At 39.1% G+C, this 16955-nt stretch overlaps 1 protein-coding gene across 4 annotated transcripts in view; it reads left to right on the top strand.

The window, feature by feature from the left end:
• The window catches only part of diaph3 (diaphanous-related formin 3), a 137528-nt gene that overhangs the window by 97642 nt on the left and 22931 nt on the right, over window positions 1-16955 (top strand). The gene's annotated exons all lie outside the window — the stretch shown is intronic.

Here is a 16955-nt window from a genome sequence, read left to right as displayed (position 1 = left end):
ACCGGACGGGATTGGTACCAGATACCAGATAGGATGAGACTAAAGGGATCGATACCGGATAACGAAGACTAGAGCAAGATACCCGACAGGACGAGACCAATACCGGAGACTGGAGCAAGATACCTGACAGAACGAGACAGGCGGGATCAATATCGGAGACTGGAGCAAGATACCGGACCGGAGCAGACAGACGGGATCGATACCGGATACTGGAGGCTGGAGCAAGATACCAGACAGGATGAGACAGACAGTATCGATATCGGAAACTGGAGACTGGAGCAAGATACCAGGCAGGAGGATACAGACGGGATCGATACTGGAGACGGGAGCAAGATACCGGACAGGGCGAGACCGACGGGGTCGATATGGACACTGGAGCAAGATACCGGACAGGAGGAGACAGGCGGGATCGATGCCGAATACTGGATGCACGAGCAGGATACAGGACAGAGTCAAAAAAACAAGTCTTGCAAGTGCAGAGGTTCGTTGACTGATTGACAAGGAATGAATGAGAGCACTGAGTTTAAATAGGAGGGAAGCTAATCAGGCAACCAGCCGCAGCTGGCGCCAAACAGGCGGGCTCAAGTGAGGGCAATGGTAGACCGTGACAAAAGAGAATTTGGGAACTGATTGCAATGTTTGAAAGAAAGAAAAGGTTAATCATTTGAGGAAAAAGAAAAGAATCAAAAGAAGGAAGGAAAGAACAAATAACCTATAACTGAATTCAAGGGCTTGAAAGGATTAAAAGGGAAGGGAAAGGTAAATAACTCAAAGAAAGTAAGAAATTGACTTACCCTTATTTTGTGAAACAGAAACCTCCGGGTTAATACACTCAAAAGTTCTCACTTCAACTGTTATGCGAAATGAACCCATAGTTTCTTCATTTTGGCCTCTTAATTTTTTCAACAAGCAAACTGTGGGTATCTCCACAAGGAAATAATTCACAAAAACACACAAGAAATATTGACAACAACACATTTGTTACATTCAGCTGATGAAATTGTATTATTGGTTATTTTATTTCCTCACTGAAAATAGATTGAGTATCCCCGTACCATGTATATTGTACATGACAGTATGTCCCTTTTACAATCACAAACAATACGCCAGAGTATTTTCCATACGCAAACAACATTTTATTGTTTGCTTATAAACGAGAAAGAAAGAGCCACTAACTCGGTTCAGGCGGCAACGCCATCCTCATTTTTCATCTTATTTTCCAATCTCGTTCGTGTTGAGAAACGGAATAAGCAAAGCTGGGTCTGGAAGTGTGTTGATGAACAAGGCTGACTTATCTAGGGAGTATTCGGAGAGTGAGGGAGCAGGGCTGCCTGTACACCACGCATCGCGACAATGGATAGTGCTTGAGTCGACTTGATTTATCGGCACAGTGAGTTATTATAGAAAGCCTCTGTAAAACTATTTCTTCCTGTAAAAAATTGTTCTGTTCAAGCTTTGCCAGGTCGATAAGATTGGGTACGGCTGCTTGGAGTAGTCGTTGGTCCGGAGCTGCAGTACCCAGTATGCCTGCCAAAGAGCATTAGAGGCCCATGATATTAGACCATTCTAAAGTATATGTTTGTTGACTTTGTTGGTATTTATTGGGGATGCCTTGACGTAAAGCCCAGCTTAAGACACCTGCTAAGGCCTTAAGTACAACTGTGTAAAATTTCAGAAAAATCGGTACAGCCGTTTCTGAGCCTATAAGTCACATACAAACACACACACGCAGACAAATTGCAATTTTCAAATTCAGATTTAGAGTAGATACATTTAGATAGTAAACCCTCGCTATAAAGTTGTTTACTTTTCACAGTCTGGCTACTTCATTTGCTTAGTGCGTTGTGTTCTGCATTTTGACTGGCAAAATTAGGGGTGGGCAAAAGTCTTAAATCGCGTGTCAGATTAGGTTAAGAAATATGCCCAAAGTGTTAGGAGGGATTTTTTAATTTCTTCTTATTATTTGGTTTTATCTACCAATGCAGTCTTGAATTGAATACCTCGGCAACTCATATGGTAAAAAGATATTGTATACCTATCTACAGTATTATTTTCCCCAATTTTCTGCACATTCCATTTAGGCAAAAATACAAAAATGTCAAAAGTAGAGACATGTTTTTAGAATAGCAGCAAAAACATACATCTGTGAACAAACATGCAGACATTTACAAGTAAATATTTGATTTCCTTTTTGTGTATGAATAAACCATTTCATCAAATTGTTTTTTTAACAATTGTAGTAAAAACAAAGTAATAAATAATGTACTTTTTTAGAGTAACACATGTACCGTAAATTCCGGACTATAAGCCGCTACTTTTTTCCCAAATGTTCAGCCCTGCGGCTTATTCAGTGAAGCGGCCAATTCATGGAATTTTTCTAACTGCCACCAGCGGCACTAGAGTATAAAAGGTAAGATTAAGACCAGTAGAATATGGGCGCCAAGAAAGACTGTAACCTCTAAGTTTAAACATACATTCACTGTAAAATTAAGGTACGTTCCGATAATGAGGAAGACGCCATCGAGGGCGATAGTTATGAGGAGGAAGTTGAGGACAATCTCCCGTAAATTTCACAATTACGGGATGTTTTTTTTTTAACAGGCACGTCTGATACATTGCGAGCGTGATCCTATTAGCGTGTTGGTACCTTTCAAAGGCACGGTTCGGGATGAAAGTTATATTATTATTATTAAAGCTTCGAAAACTTTCTCGGTGTACCGTGTTTCTTCGTAAATATGTGTAACCATGTATAATTTGTATTTGCAACTGTATATTTTTGTAATGTATTTATTTTAGAGATTTATTCTGTCTGTTGTTGCAGCAGACAATAGTGGATATATATTTTTCCCCACCCTTAACTTTGGAAATATACATTTTGTTTCCCGGGATTACTTTCAACAGGACCCGGACTTTACAAGTCTGCATCATACGTTAATTACGGTTATCATTTTCCATTTATGATGCCAACCGTGACTCTAGAATTGTATACTATCTATGCAGTTACAATCGTGGAGCTTACAGCCCGGTCTGGGTTAATCTTGTCATTGTGTCACAAGTTTTAATGCGGCGCACGCGGCTTATACATGGGTGTGGCTTGTGTAAGAATAAAAGTAGCAGATCACCTAAAAAATGGTGGGTGCGGCTTATAATCAGGTGCGCTCTATAATCCGGAATTTTCGGTAATAATGTGCATAAAAAACCCCAGCGGTGCAGATAATGGATGGATAATGGATAAATGTGTATTGATAAATATTTTTATAAATAAAATTAACACAATGTAAAAAAAAACAATTCAAGAACATTGTATCCAGCCATTTGAATGTTGGACGCTGGGGACAAGAGAAGCACCAAATCAACACATTATTAATATTAGTTTCTTTTTTTTTTATCCATTTATAATGGGCAAATAAATATGATTTTTTTTTAACATGGGCAGCACGGCAGCGCAGTGGTTAGCACGTGTGTGGCACAGTTCTGAGGTCATGGAATGAAGCCTGCCTGTGTGGAGTTTGCATGTTCTCCCCGCGCTTGCGTCTGTTTACTCCGGTTACTCCGGTTTCCTCCCACATTCCAAAAAACATGCCTGTCAGGTTAGTTGGCCAGTCCAAATTGTCTCTAGGTGTGAATGAACGAATGGTTGTTTGTGTCTGTGTACCCTGCAACTGGCTGGCAAGCAGTTCAGGGTGTCCCCTGCCCACTGCCCGAAGACTGCTTGGTTGGGCTCCAGCACCCCCGTGAACCTACTGAGGATAAGCGGTGCAGATAATGGATATTTTTAACATTTTCGTTCAGCAAGCCGGATAAAAAAGCTTGACAGCCGCATGGGGCCGTAGTTTTCCCACTCTTGGACTAAACTATCTGAAAAAAATAAGTACCTGTATGCAAAAAAAATAAAATAACAATAAATAACAAAAAATTTAAATTAAAAACTTGTAATAAAGGGTGACAACATGTGTTCTTTGGTTTCAATGTTTAATAAAATATTTAATTGTACAGTAAATCCCAGGATTTGGGTCCCCAGCTTTACGACGTTGTCACTTTGCTGTGTGGAATAATATTTTTCAGTCCCTCTTTACAATGTCTCCCCCGCTAAAGGACTTCTATAACAACTTATTTTGTGTGTTCAAAACTTCTTTCATCTTTTGTCAGCCTTCCAAACTCCAAGATCTTTGATAGAGATGAGCTTTTCTCTATTTTCCAAATACAGCCTTGTTTTTTCTTTCACCTTGCAGTGAGTCAGAGCAATTTTCTAAAATTCAAGTCAGTTTGTCAGCGGATGACAAAAGGGAGGACATATCACTGTCTTTTTTTCTACTTTATTAAAAGTTACAAAGGACTACATTTTGCAGGAAAAAAAAATCAGATTTTTTTTTTTTTTTTTTTTTTTTTTTTTTTTTTTTTTTTTTTTTTTACCAAAGACAGTAAATACAAATCAATTTAAGATGGTTCAATTGTACTGTAGACCCCAGGGATACGGAGTCCCCACCTTACAACATTTAAAATAAGATGTTTTTTTCCACCCCCTTGTTACGGCATTTTCTTCACTATACGACATCAACTACAACTTCATAGGTCTTTAAACAGGGAGTAGTTTTTCATGATTTTTTTTTTTTTAATACAGCCTCTTTTTTCTTTGACCTTGCAGTGAGTCAGGGCAATTTTTTATAAATCAAGTCAGTCATTTTGTCTGCAGATGTCAAAAGGGGGGAAATTCAAGTGTAATTTTCTTTGTAGTTGTAATCTATTAAAATGAAAATTACAAAGGACTTCACAATACAGAAAAATTCTGATCTTTGCCACAAAAGAAAGTAAAGACAATTCTATTTAAGACAGTACTTTTATAAATATTAATAACAATAGACTTCGGGACAAATCGTCCTGTCCTTACGGCGTTTTCACTTTACGTTTTTTTCATCCACTTTTTACTGCATTTTCGCCATACGACATTATTAACAATTTTTTTGGCCTGACTAAAAATGTATGAAATTCAAACTCTGCAGTGTTAGCGCATGTGGATATGTTTTGGCTGAACTTCTTCCCACAATGCCTTTCATTCAGTTCAGGATTTTGTCTGCTTTATAAAGACAGCTGTACAATACTCAATATATGTTATAATGTACCAGCAATGGGTCCCAAGAATCCAAAACATAATAACCAAAGAAACAAAGCTTGTGATTATCAAGAAATACAAAGGAGACACACTGATCACTCCACTAAGTTCGATTATTTGGACTATAAATAACAATGCGGAGGTGATTAAAGCAAGGACGATTTCCAAGGGCATAAAAATCTTGGCAATTAGAATGTTTTCAGTTTGGTTTCATTTTTAATCCACAATCTTCTCCCTCATTCTGTATCCACCTCTCACTCCACTGTAGCAGCTCAAGTCACGTCTCTCCAAATATAGATAAAATGTATTTTTCCTTTTAATGTATGTTTATTGATAATGTCATTTAATCAAACACATATTTGTTATATCATTGTTATTACATAGAGTACCGGGTTTCCGGAATACATTAGCTACGCATAACCATATGTTTCTATAACTCGCTATATGGTAATTTCACGTTGCAATTATGGTACATCCCGGGGTGTACTGTATGGTGAACCGAGCAGAAAAGACCAAACCAGGCAAGCTGCATTCCTTGACTACGAGATGCTATTTTGTAATTTTCCGAATCAATGCCTTTCAAGCTTGTCACTCCGCTGGCACATATTAACAAAACAAAAAAAAAACAGCGTGTGTTCGAAAATGACAAAACGCGGGACCTTTTTTCATTTTTCATGGATAATTATCTGTCGAGGCTGTTACAGAGGCGAAATGACGAGCGCTGGAAATAGATCAAGCAAATGAAAGGTCTTTGATGACGTTTCCTGACAGTGAAGTGGAATGGAGTAATGAAGCACTTACCGTTAAACCACTGCTCTTTTTAAGTGCAAATTCAACTCCATGCATTGACAGTTCGCTCAGACTAAGTCGCTGTTTTTTTTTCCTACTTCTTTGTATTGTACTTGTCATGTTTTCTTTAAATGGAAGTCGTTACGTCCGCGCTTGGTCCCCGTCGCCGTGAAATTTTGTACTTTGATGAAAGAGGCTAAAGGAGTTGACATCCGTTTTCAAACGCTGTGATGAACGTTCGAGATATAAAGGAGAAAAAATAATAAATACAAACAACTACAATCGGGCAGTGCTGAAGGTGGAAGGCAGATAACAAAAAACAAAGCGAGTGAGAGCAAAGTCAATTATTACTTTTATGCTTTACAACATTCTTGGCGTAAAAAAATCCTTCTGAATAAATATAGTAATCCCAGGAGTTTTAAAGCGATTTTCAAAGAACGGTAATCATTTCAGATTTTTCCTTAGCGTAATTAGAAGTAAATATGTTTTTTTCAATATACTTTATTTACTTTAAAAAGTCATACTTTTATGGCTAATTAAATTAGGTAACTAATAATTACTAGTCGTAATAGCAAAATATTTACTGTCAATGGGAGTAACTGAAATGATAATAATATTATCTCATCTCATTAGCTGCACCGCTTATCCTCAGTAGGGTTGCGGGGGTGCTGGAGCCCATCCCAGCAATCATCAGGCAGTGGGCAGGGGACACCCTGAACTGGTTGCCAGCCAAACGCAGGGCACAAAGGGACAGACAACTAGCTCGCACATTCACACCTAGGGACAATTTGGACCGGCCAATCCACTTGAAATGCATGTCTTTGGAATGTGGGAGGAAACCGGAGTGCCCGGAGGAAACCCACGCAAGCAGGGGGAGGACATACAAACTCCGCACAGAAAGTCCGGTAGCTGGATTTGAACCCACACAGGAGGTTCCCAAGACCTTAGAACTGTGCCGCACACGTGCTAACCACTGCGCTGCCGTGCTGCCCTAATATTATTATATATAATAAAAAATATATAATATAATATATATATATATAAAATCGGGGGCCCAGGTTTCTAGTTGGGTCACAATCTTCCCTCTCAGTTCAGCAGCTCTTATTTAAGGCTGTTGTTTGGGGCTTGCTACCCAATTTTTGGTTGCGGGGATGATGAAGAAGTCTCCTGGCTGACCTGCCGTTCTGACTCCCCCTTGTCGTAGCATTGTTGTTGTATTTCTTTAACCTCAAGTTGTGATAGTAAATTTTAATTACCACTCATTAGATAACAAGTCATAAGCTGGCCAAAAGAGGAAACACAAGCCCATTACATCAAGACAAGAAAGCTCCTCACCATGCACCGTGGGTTCCTCCTAAAGTCCAGCATCCTGAGACTATAGGCTAAGTAGAAAGAGGGGGTCTGATTTCTAGTGAGCCTGAATGCCATAGTCCAGAGTGAAACATTGGAAATCAAGGAGTACATCAAACAAATGACCCCCAAATGATGATCTGCTGACTGAACGTCTCAGGCAGCAAAACTGTAATGAGAGTTTAGAGGAGGGGGAGCTAAAATCTAGGAAGGACAAGCGCCTTCATGGAATGTACCACCGTCCGATAGAGGAGTTAGCTTATGTCAAGAAATCCTACCAGCTGTTGGTGCAGGACTGACAGCACATAATCTCTGAGCATGGCAGCACAAGAACAGGCCTTCAGTACAAGAGTCATAGAGGCCAGGATCTACCAGATCACATCAGACCCAAGATGCTCATGTGCAAAGATTCCCTGAAACAGTCCAGTACATTGTGGCAGTGTGTACGATGCTAGCTTGAATCAGCGTACTTGGAGAAGCACAACCAAGTAGCTGGGATAGTAAACAGGAACTTTTGCGCCCTTATATGTCATAAAAGTACCCTAATCCAAAGGGGCCATATCACGGAAGATCGCTAAGAACGACAAGGCCAAGATCCTTTGGGATTTCAGGTTCCAGACTTACCAGCAACTCCTGGCTAATCAACCGGACATAGTTGTGAGAGACAAAGAGCAGAAGAGGGTGGTGATAATGGATGTGGCATCCCAGCTGACACTAACATCAAGAATAAGGAACACAACAAACTGAAGAAGTACAAAGAGTTGAAAGAGCAACTGAATCAGATGTGGAAAGTCTAGGCCAGAGTGGTCCCTGTGGTAGTAATGGCATTAGTTACAGTAACCCTCAAACTGGAAGAATGGTTCAAACAGATCCTGTGAACAACATCTAAAACCTCAATCCAGAATAATGCAGTCATAGGAACAGCAAAGTTCTCGGAGCAGAACCCTCAAACTCTCAGGGTTCTAGTAAAGGGCTTGAGTCTGAGGTTGATGCATACACCACCCAAACAGCAGTGAGGTATTATGTTTTTGCAATCATTATACAATTACTGTTTTTGTACACAGAAACCAAAGAACCAACCTTTTTTTCACAGGCTCAAACATCTGTTTAACAAAAAAAGTACGGTATACTCTTCCTTTAGATAATTGGGTTTTTATTTTTTTTATTTTACCAATAATAACTTTCTAAAGGACTGTTTAGCCCAGGGATGTCAAACTCAATTGCACAAGGGGCCAAAATTCAAAACACTGAAGGTCGCGGGCCAACCAGGACAAACATTTATCGAACACACTTAAACTTGAAACGTTTTTGGAACATAAATATGAATAAAAACAGTCAAGAATATCAAGAATATTAAATTTAAACCTTAAATCACTTATACAGTATTTATTATTTTGCTCTAAATAAAAATAGCTTGTTAAATTATACAACTTAGAACTTAAATTAAACAACTTAACATTAAAATACATTCAAATTCCTTTGCTCCTATGTCAATGTCTATATGAAAAAAAAAACTTAGATATCCCAAAAGATTTTGCTCTCCTTAATATATCTCCTGTCAAAAGTAGAAATATGAAAATTCTACAAAACCTGGAAATATACATAAAACATGTATATTTCAGAAATAACAATACTAATCATTCCGTTTTCTTTGCTCTTATGACTCGGATTAGATCCTTTGCTCTGATTGCAGCCGGACACTGTGTAGTTCTTTGCAGTATTGTGTTTTCAGCGCGGCGAAAAGGGTATATTATATATAGTATATAGCATGGGTCGGGAACCTTTTTGACTCAAAGAGCCATAAAAGCAAAATATATTAATTTTATTTTGGGAAAGAGCTACACCATATATTATGAGACAAATTGACTAAATTGCTAAACCCGCGCCCCAGACAAAAGTTTAGTCTTCAGCACATTTATTTTTGATGATTTGATAAAAATTATGAAAAGAAAATAATGCCAGAGCCAGTTTCCTAAAATCAACAAACATACCACTTTAAACTTGTCTCTTTCTTGCAATTACTCAAGATCGGTTAAACTCGTTTTTTTTTTTTTTTTTTTTTCAAAACCAGATGCAAGCATTTATTTTGTAAAAGCGTCACAACATTTTGAGAACGGGGAGCCTGATGTGCTTACTTTTGGCGCAGACGGAGTAGGACGAGAGATGGGAGGGAGTGCTTGCACTTTTTGCATAGCTCCACCCATCCCTCCCACTCACCAAATCAAATAAATTTAAGTTATCCTCTGGTGTTTTCATGTATTTACAATTTGTTCTGTGGATTCATCAAAAAGTATCTGAACACTGAACACAGATTATATAGTGAGCTTTTATATAAAGGATTCTTTAGCGTTGTACAGCCAAAACGAGTTTTATTTTGTGTGGCACCTTGACTGTAAATCGTAGTGAAAACGTGCCCTATATATTCTGAAAAGTACTGCTGGTTTGGTTTGGCTTTGCGTGTATCTGAACAGGATTAATGGTTCAAGTTTTGAACGAGATAGAGAACGGGCCATAAATAACAATAATGTAAAATGTTCTTGCGGGCCGGATATGATCACACGGCGGGCCGGATATGGCCCGCGGGCCGGTAGTTTGACACATGTGGTTTAGCCAATAAGAATGCAGAATACAATGCATGATAAAAATCAGTGAACTAACGAGAACATTAAACGGGAACTGTGTTATAGGGAGGGATTACTGTATATGTATTGACATCAAGTGCGTGTGTGTGTTGACTATTATATATATTTATATGTGTAGAATATTTTTTAATGCAACCACCAGATACAACCCTAGCAGAATTTGGGAAAAAAGACAAAAATACATACAACCAATTACCTCTATTGGTTCGACATTCTCACACGATCGGTATACCACCCAGCGAAGGATTTTTGAGAAGCAATGAATTATTTCAGATTTACTTTCACAGTTTCTCCAAGCGCTCGTCTTCTAACCCGCTGGCAACATCAAGTACTCGCTTCTGTGTTTGTTAACGTTCTTTCCGCTCCAAGATCTTTGTAGCGGCACCTTTACCTGGAAGGCTTTGAACAGTTTTAAATTAGTCGCAGTCATGCAATCATAAAACCCCGCTAAGCCCGCAATTCAAGATATTTTGCAGCCTATTTCATCATTTGCCTGTCTTCCTATGTAACAGCGGCATACCTTGGTGGGAGCTTTTCTTTTTTCTCATTTCGTGTGAAATCGAACAATTTACATTTCCTGAGAACGACAACAAACTTTTTCCTTTAGAGCAGGGGAGTCAAACTCACTTTAACTCGGGGGGCCACACAATAGAACAAACATTCTCTCGTGGGCTTGACTTGTAGATTAGAGATAAAGAAAAAAAGAGAAAAATAAATGAGAGAAAAAGGGAGAGACAACTAGAGAGGGTGGGACGAGAGACTGAGAGAGAGACGCCTGTTTGACACCCCGTCTTTAGAGGCTAAATGCAAGGGAGAAAATCATTACCGAGCTTTTTTCATTTTTCTCAAGGTGATCTCCCAGGCACAATAACAGTTTGATTTTGTTTGTAAAGATAAAACCCAAATAGGTTTTTAGAACTTTAATTTTTTTTTTGTATGTTTTACTTATTCAAGTATATTTGAAATGGCAGCAATTAATAATAGATGTTAAATGTTTTTTTTTTAAACTGTTTTTGAGATGACGTGTTTGAGGGGTATGTTAGGAGTGACACGATTGGATAGATTGAGAAATGAAATTGTGAGAGACAGAACTGGAGTAGTAGAGGAACTGAGCAAGCGTGTGGATAAGAGTATTCGGTTGGTTTGGACACAATAGAGGATGGATGAGGAGCAAAGGTTAAAGAGTATTTACAGAGCAGAAGTAAATGGAAGGAGACCAAGAGGAAGGCCGCGACTGACGTGGATGGATGCTGTCATGAGTGCACTGTAGGAAAGAGGTCTAAATATAGTGGAAGTTAGCGCTCTTGTTGTTGATAGGAATGAGTGGAGATGTGTCATAAGACGAAGTGCAATGTTTCGACGTGTTTTAAGGGATGGGAAGGGCACCTGTATGATGCGGCAGTGGTAAACCAGTGAAAGCTGGGCCCTGCTGTTGAACAGAAGAGTGTGTTGTGTCACCCTGACCCGAGTGACATGGCCACTTTCTTGTGTCCCGTTTCTTCTGGAGGGACGAAAGCATGACTAACTCGAGTGCCGAGGTCCTTAACTTGTTTGGATGTTGGGGCATTTGGGTTGGCCATGGTCCATACATTTTGTCTGTGTTTTTTGCTACATCTTCCCTTTTTTTATTGTTTTTATTTTTGTATGTTTTTGTCTTACTGTTGGTCACCCCTCGTGAGGGATATGACTAAGGTAGATAGATAGATAGATAGATAGAATAATAAATTTAGTTGTAGACATCTACATGGACTTTTATAATATATTTTTTCAATAAATCATTTATTGAAATGTATTTTGAAACGCTCATAATTAGAGCACATTAGTGACACTAATGTAACTTTTTTGATATTGCATTAAAAAGCTCAAAATGCAATACGGCAGACTCTGAAGTTGTTGTTTTTTTTCAGTAGATTTGATAAATACTGTGTTAAATAAAAATAACAGGTGGAGGAAAAACGTAGCCACATATTTGAATGTTGGACACCAGGGAAAAGAGTGGTGCCAAGAAGCATTTTTTCCCACCTTTTTATACATATTATCATTAGATTTTCAATATTTTCTTTTGGCAGGCTGGATGAAGAAGCCTGACTGTCTGGATGTGGCCCGTAAGCCGTAGTTTGCCCACCCATGCCTTAGAAAATGTCCTTGCTTTAATCGCCTCCTTAATTTTAACAATAGTCCAGATCGTTGATTGGTTACAGTCATATTATTTAGCAAAGGGTAACTATTTTTTTGCAGGCTTTGTATTTTTTTAAAATTGCAAGCTTTGTTTCCTTGGTTATCATGTTTTGCTTTTCCATTTAGCAGCACTGCAACCATTAGAACCCATAGAAAATTAATACAATAGAAATAATACAGTATTGTATCGCCGACTCGCAATTTATCTACAATGGATGAGGAGAAAGGTATTGTGGGAGGTAGTTCAGCCAATAAGCTGGCGGCATATTAATGAGGCTGTGGTGCGAAGCAATAACATACCAACTTCTTATACGACATCGACCAATAACAGAGAGGCGAAGCCTAACACGCCATACACATGAACACCGCAAAGTTTGAATATTATTAATTTGTGTGTATGAGATTGTATTGTATGTGTGATATAGTGGAGAAAGCGCAGAAAAAAGGGGTTGAAAAAAAATACCTTGTTGCACACTATAAAGTGAAGATATCTAAGGTGGGGTTGCTGTATCCTAGGGGTCTACTGTTTTAACAATATTTTACCCTCCGAGGGTTCTGAATTATTTTGTAGGTGAAATCAGCGCAACTAATTGGATCGGGGTTTTTTGTAATACATTATTATGCATGACCTAACATCCTAACACCATTGTTGTTTTTATTCATGAGCTGGGTTTTTAATTCTCCAGTCTTAATTTAGAAACCGTTGGACTGAGAAATATGAGAGCTCATCTGTTCTGAGTGAGTAAAAAGCCTTCAGGTGCAATCAACACGAGAAGCATTTGCTATTTTTACAGAATTGCTTGGAATGTTCTGCCTCTTTTTTTTTTAAAGATCGCATGCAACAACACCCTTTGGGCCAGTTGGGACCAGCATGTGTTGTCACAGAAATAAAATGCAGTTTAAGTGTTTGCCATTGCCAGTTTCCATGATAACTTGTAGTAGACCCATAGCTATAGGTCCCAAGATATGCAGTAATGCTAAGGAAGAAACAAAAACTTGATAACCATGGAAAGGAAGCTTGCATTTTTAAAGAAATACCAATCCAATAAGTCACGTATGTTGTTTTTGGCTGTGATCAACAAATTAGAATTATGTATAAGAAGCTGATACATGCAGCAAAATTTATCAAGGGTAGTTTATTAACAAAGTTAATTACTGATCTTCATTGAAGTTTGAATTTGAATCCACCATTTCTACCCCCCCTCTACATCCAAACACTCACTCCACTGTAGCAGCTAGAGTCACTTCACACCAAAGGTAAACAAAATTCACATTTTCCTTTTGACGTATATTAATTAAGTAGTAATGACGATTGGGTCGGATCCTTAACCACTAGGAACGTGGGTGGATCACTTCCTGTGGTGTGTCTGGTGGCACCCATCCCTCTCCAAGCCAACATATGTTTCCACCCGGTCTCGAACCGGGGACATTTCACACATTAGACGAAGGCGCTAATCACTGCACTTCGAAAATATGCTCATTTTTGTGTTGACAACGTTAGAGTCGCAGGTTCGATTCCCGACTCCTCTGGGTTATATGTCAAAGTGGCAAGACACTGAATCCCTAATACCCCCAATAGGTTAGTTAGAGTGTAAAAGGGAAAAGTGTGAAGCACATTGTAAAGCGCTTTGGGAGGTCTTCATTGACTTGCAAAGTGCTACATAAATGCCGACCATTTACATTTAATTGTTCCTTGGTTACTTATGTTGTAGGTCTGATGCATGTTTTTTTTGTTGTTGTCCAAGAACCACTTTAAACACGCCACTTTAAATGCTACTACGAAAACATTTTCAAAATCTGAAAATTCTGTTTATACCAGGTGTGTCAAACTCATGGTACATGATACATTTGCTCTCATCATTTTATGTGACCTACGAGGCTGAGAGAAGCACCAAAATCTCAAGAAATGAGCTTTATCGCTGCAAACAAAGACTTGCAGTTTTAAATCTGTCCACCTGATGTAGCGTAAGATGGGCACCACTCACAAAGCAACCACTCGGGCTGTATTTGCTGATTACCATTAATCAACCAGAGAACATTATGGAAACCCATCCCGATATTATTTTACTTAAAGTAAACGTCACGATCAGACATGGGGACTTGAGACTTAGTGACTTGGACTCGAGTCGACTCGAGTCGCTGTTTTTATGACTTGTGACTTGACTTGGACTTGGCAATCTAAGACTCGGGACTTGACTTGTGACTTGACTTGCCCAAGAAAAAAATACTTGGGACTTACTTGGGACTTGAAGGTGAAGACTTGAGACTTACTTGAGACTTGCACATGTGTGACTTGGTCCCATGTCTGGTCACGATGGAGTGCTTTAAGGGACAAAGTGTTGTATGTATTGCTTCCAAAAAAAAAACTTCAATAAAAAAAAAAGAATTTGATTTGATTAACGGTTAAAACTAAATGAACTATCATACCAATATTATTTTTATAAATTTTCATCGGTGGGGAAAATGCAAGTTCCAATGCAGGTAAAAATACACTGGTTCCCCTGACTTTGTGTCCTAAATGCGGTATTTTGAAGTCGAGTCGAATTAGAACAAAGTTGAGTAAAGTTAGTAGAGTTTGTCGAGAACTGTGTAATTCTTTTTTCCATGGCGTAATCCATCCCTAGTAGTCGCTGCCATGTTTGTCTGCCATGTGCTGCTATGCTGTGCTCATTCCACACTGGTTTCTGTTCGCATTTGCAATGCAGTGCCATCCAGTGGTCATATATTACACAATTTACCTTTAAGGCAAAATAAAAATACAGAATCAAAAATGGCACCTGGGGTCTTTTCAGAGTTTAAAGAAGCTTTACCTACTTTCTAATTAAAGCTATGAAATCTTAACAGCAAAGTTATCATATTTGGGTAAACATTTTCATTAAAAAATCAAAGCCAGAAAGTCATCTAGATTGGTCTTTGTCTGCTAGTCTGCATAAATAAATAGATACATTTGTTGACAAATGCACGGTTGGTAAACAATGCGAAAGAAATTAAATCTTAAGGAAAAAATATTGAGGAGGAAAAAAAACTCAATTATTTTATAATCAAATCTTATATCCCTCAATCATAGTTTTATTGTGAGCCTCCGAAAAGACCCACAGACCTCCAGCCGAGGTATACTTTTTATGCCATTCAATTTCTAGGCCAGCCCCGATAATCATGATTTTTCTCCCGTGTGGCCCCTTGAGATGAGATGTGTTTGACAACACTGCTTTATACATTCTGAAATATGATGTTCACTGTTTGGTAGCTCTGAGTACTGTATACTTTTTAATTCATTATTGAAAAAAACTTTCTATTCTCTTGATGGTCTATAAATGCAAATGCTTCATCTATCATAACCTGCCAGCAGAGTAAACATCGTTGACGTCAATCGCCGTCATCGGCCCTGAATAATTGGCTCCAAGACAAATATGTCGAATTCAAAGCACACTATTCGCTCTAGCCGCCTTTATAACCCGCAGTAGCACAAATTATTGTTTAGCCTTTCAGATTTGTACCTTCTGACAAATTATCCGGGATAACCACAAATACGTATTCTTGGCACGGCGTGGAGAAAAATGTCGTTATAATGAACGGAACTGCCTTCAAACAAATAGAGGAGCGGGGAGGGAGAGAATGAGGGAGAGCCATATTGATAAATATGAGATGACAGTGAGGAGGAGGCGAGGGAGAGGAATGTAACACGGCCAATCATGCCCCAGTGCTTCGTCTAATCGCACAAACAAGGTCACTCTGCTCCCCAGCAAAACTGGCAGACGATACCTTCGCCTCTCCGGCATGCCGTCTCGCCCTTTCATCCCACGTTTTTCCCCGTCTCTCGCTCATAAAATGCAGAAAGGAAATATTACAAATGCAACACCGCACACCAGCGATTGATGCTCTCGCTGGGAGGTCGGCACCGCGAAAAGGACTGCTTATGACATTGCTTATAAGTTGAGTTCATCATCCAAATGTGCAGAGTTCCTCTCTGCTCCCTCTGGGGCAGCTTTGCAAATGATGGATTGACATCGACGGACGTTGATGAATGCAGGACGTGAATGCGATGCTGGATTTGACTTTCCAGTGATATCATGCCCCAACAGAAATTGTTTGTGTATGTTTATTTATACGTGTATAAATACAGTGAAGAAAATAAATCTTTGAACACCCTGCTATTTTGCTATTTCTCCCACTTCGAAACAATGGGGGGGTCTAAAATTTTAATCATAGTAGCATTTAGACTGAGAGAGATGAACTAAAAACAAAAATCTGGAAATTATAATGCGTGATTTATTTTAACAATATTTGTTTGATTCAGCGGCAAAAAAAGTATTTGAGCACCTGTGTAGAACACCATCCCTACTGTCAAGCATGGGGGTGCTTTGGGGGTATTTTTCTGCACATGGGACAGGACGAGTGCACTGCATTAAAGAGAGGATGACTGGGGGCTGTGTATTGTGAGCTTTTGGGGAACAACCTCCTTCACACAGTCAGAGCATTGAAGATGGGTCGTGGCTGGGTCTTCCAACACGACAACAAACCGAAGCACACAGCCAGGAAAACCAAGGAATGGCTCCGTAAGAAGCAGATCAAGGTTCTGGCATGGCCCAGCCAGTCTCCAGACCTGAACCCAATCAAAAATATTTGGAAGGAGCTCAAACTCAGTGTTTCTCAGCAACAGCGCAGAAACCTGACTGATCTAGAGACTATCTGTGGAGGAGTGGGCCAAGATCCCTCCTGCAGTGTGTGCAAAGGAAACGTTTGACCTCTGTAATAGCAAACAAAGGAATGGTAATTAATAATATTCATTTTCTCAGGTGTTGAAATACTTCTTTGCAGCTATATCATACAAATAAAGCGTTAAATCCAGAAATCACAAATTTTTAGTTCATCTCTCTCACAGTGGA

The sequence above is a fragment of the Urocampus carinirostris genome, chromosome 4, assembly GCF_059441175.1.
Source record: "Urocampus carinirostris isolate Australia breed hairy pipefish chromosome 4, RoL_Ucar_1.0, whole genome shotgun sequence".
Classification (NCBI taxonomy): Eukaryota; Metazoa; Chordata; class Actinopteri; order Syngnathiformes; family Syngnathidae; genus Urocampus; species Urocampus carinirostris.
The sequence above is the reverse complement of the archived record's forward strand: the minus strand, read 5'-3'. Positions and strand labels throughout refer to the sequence as shown.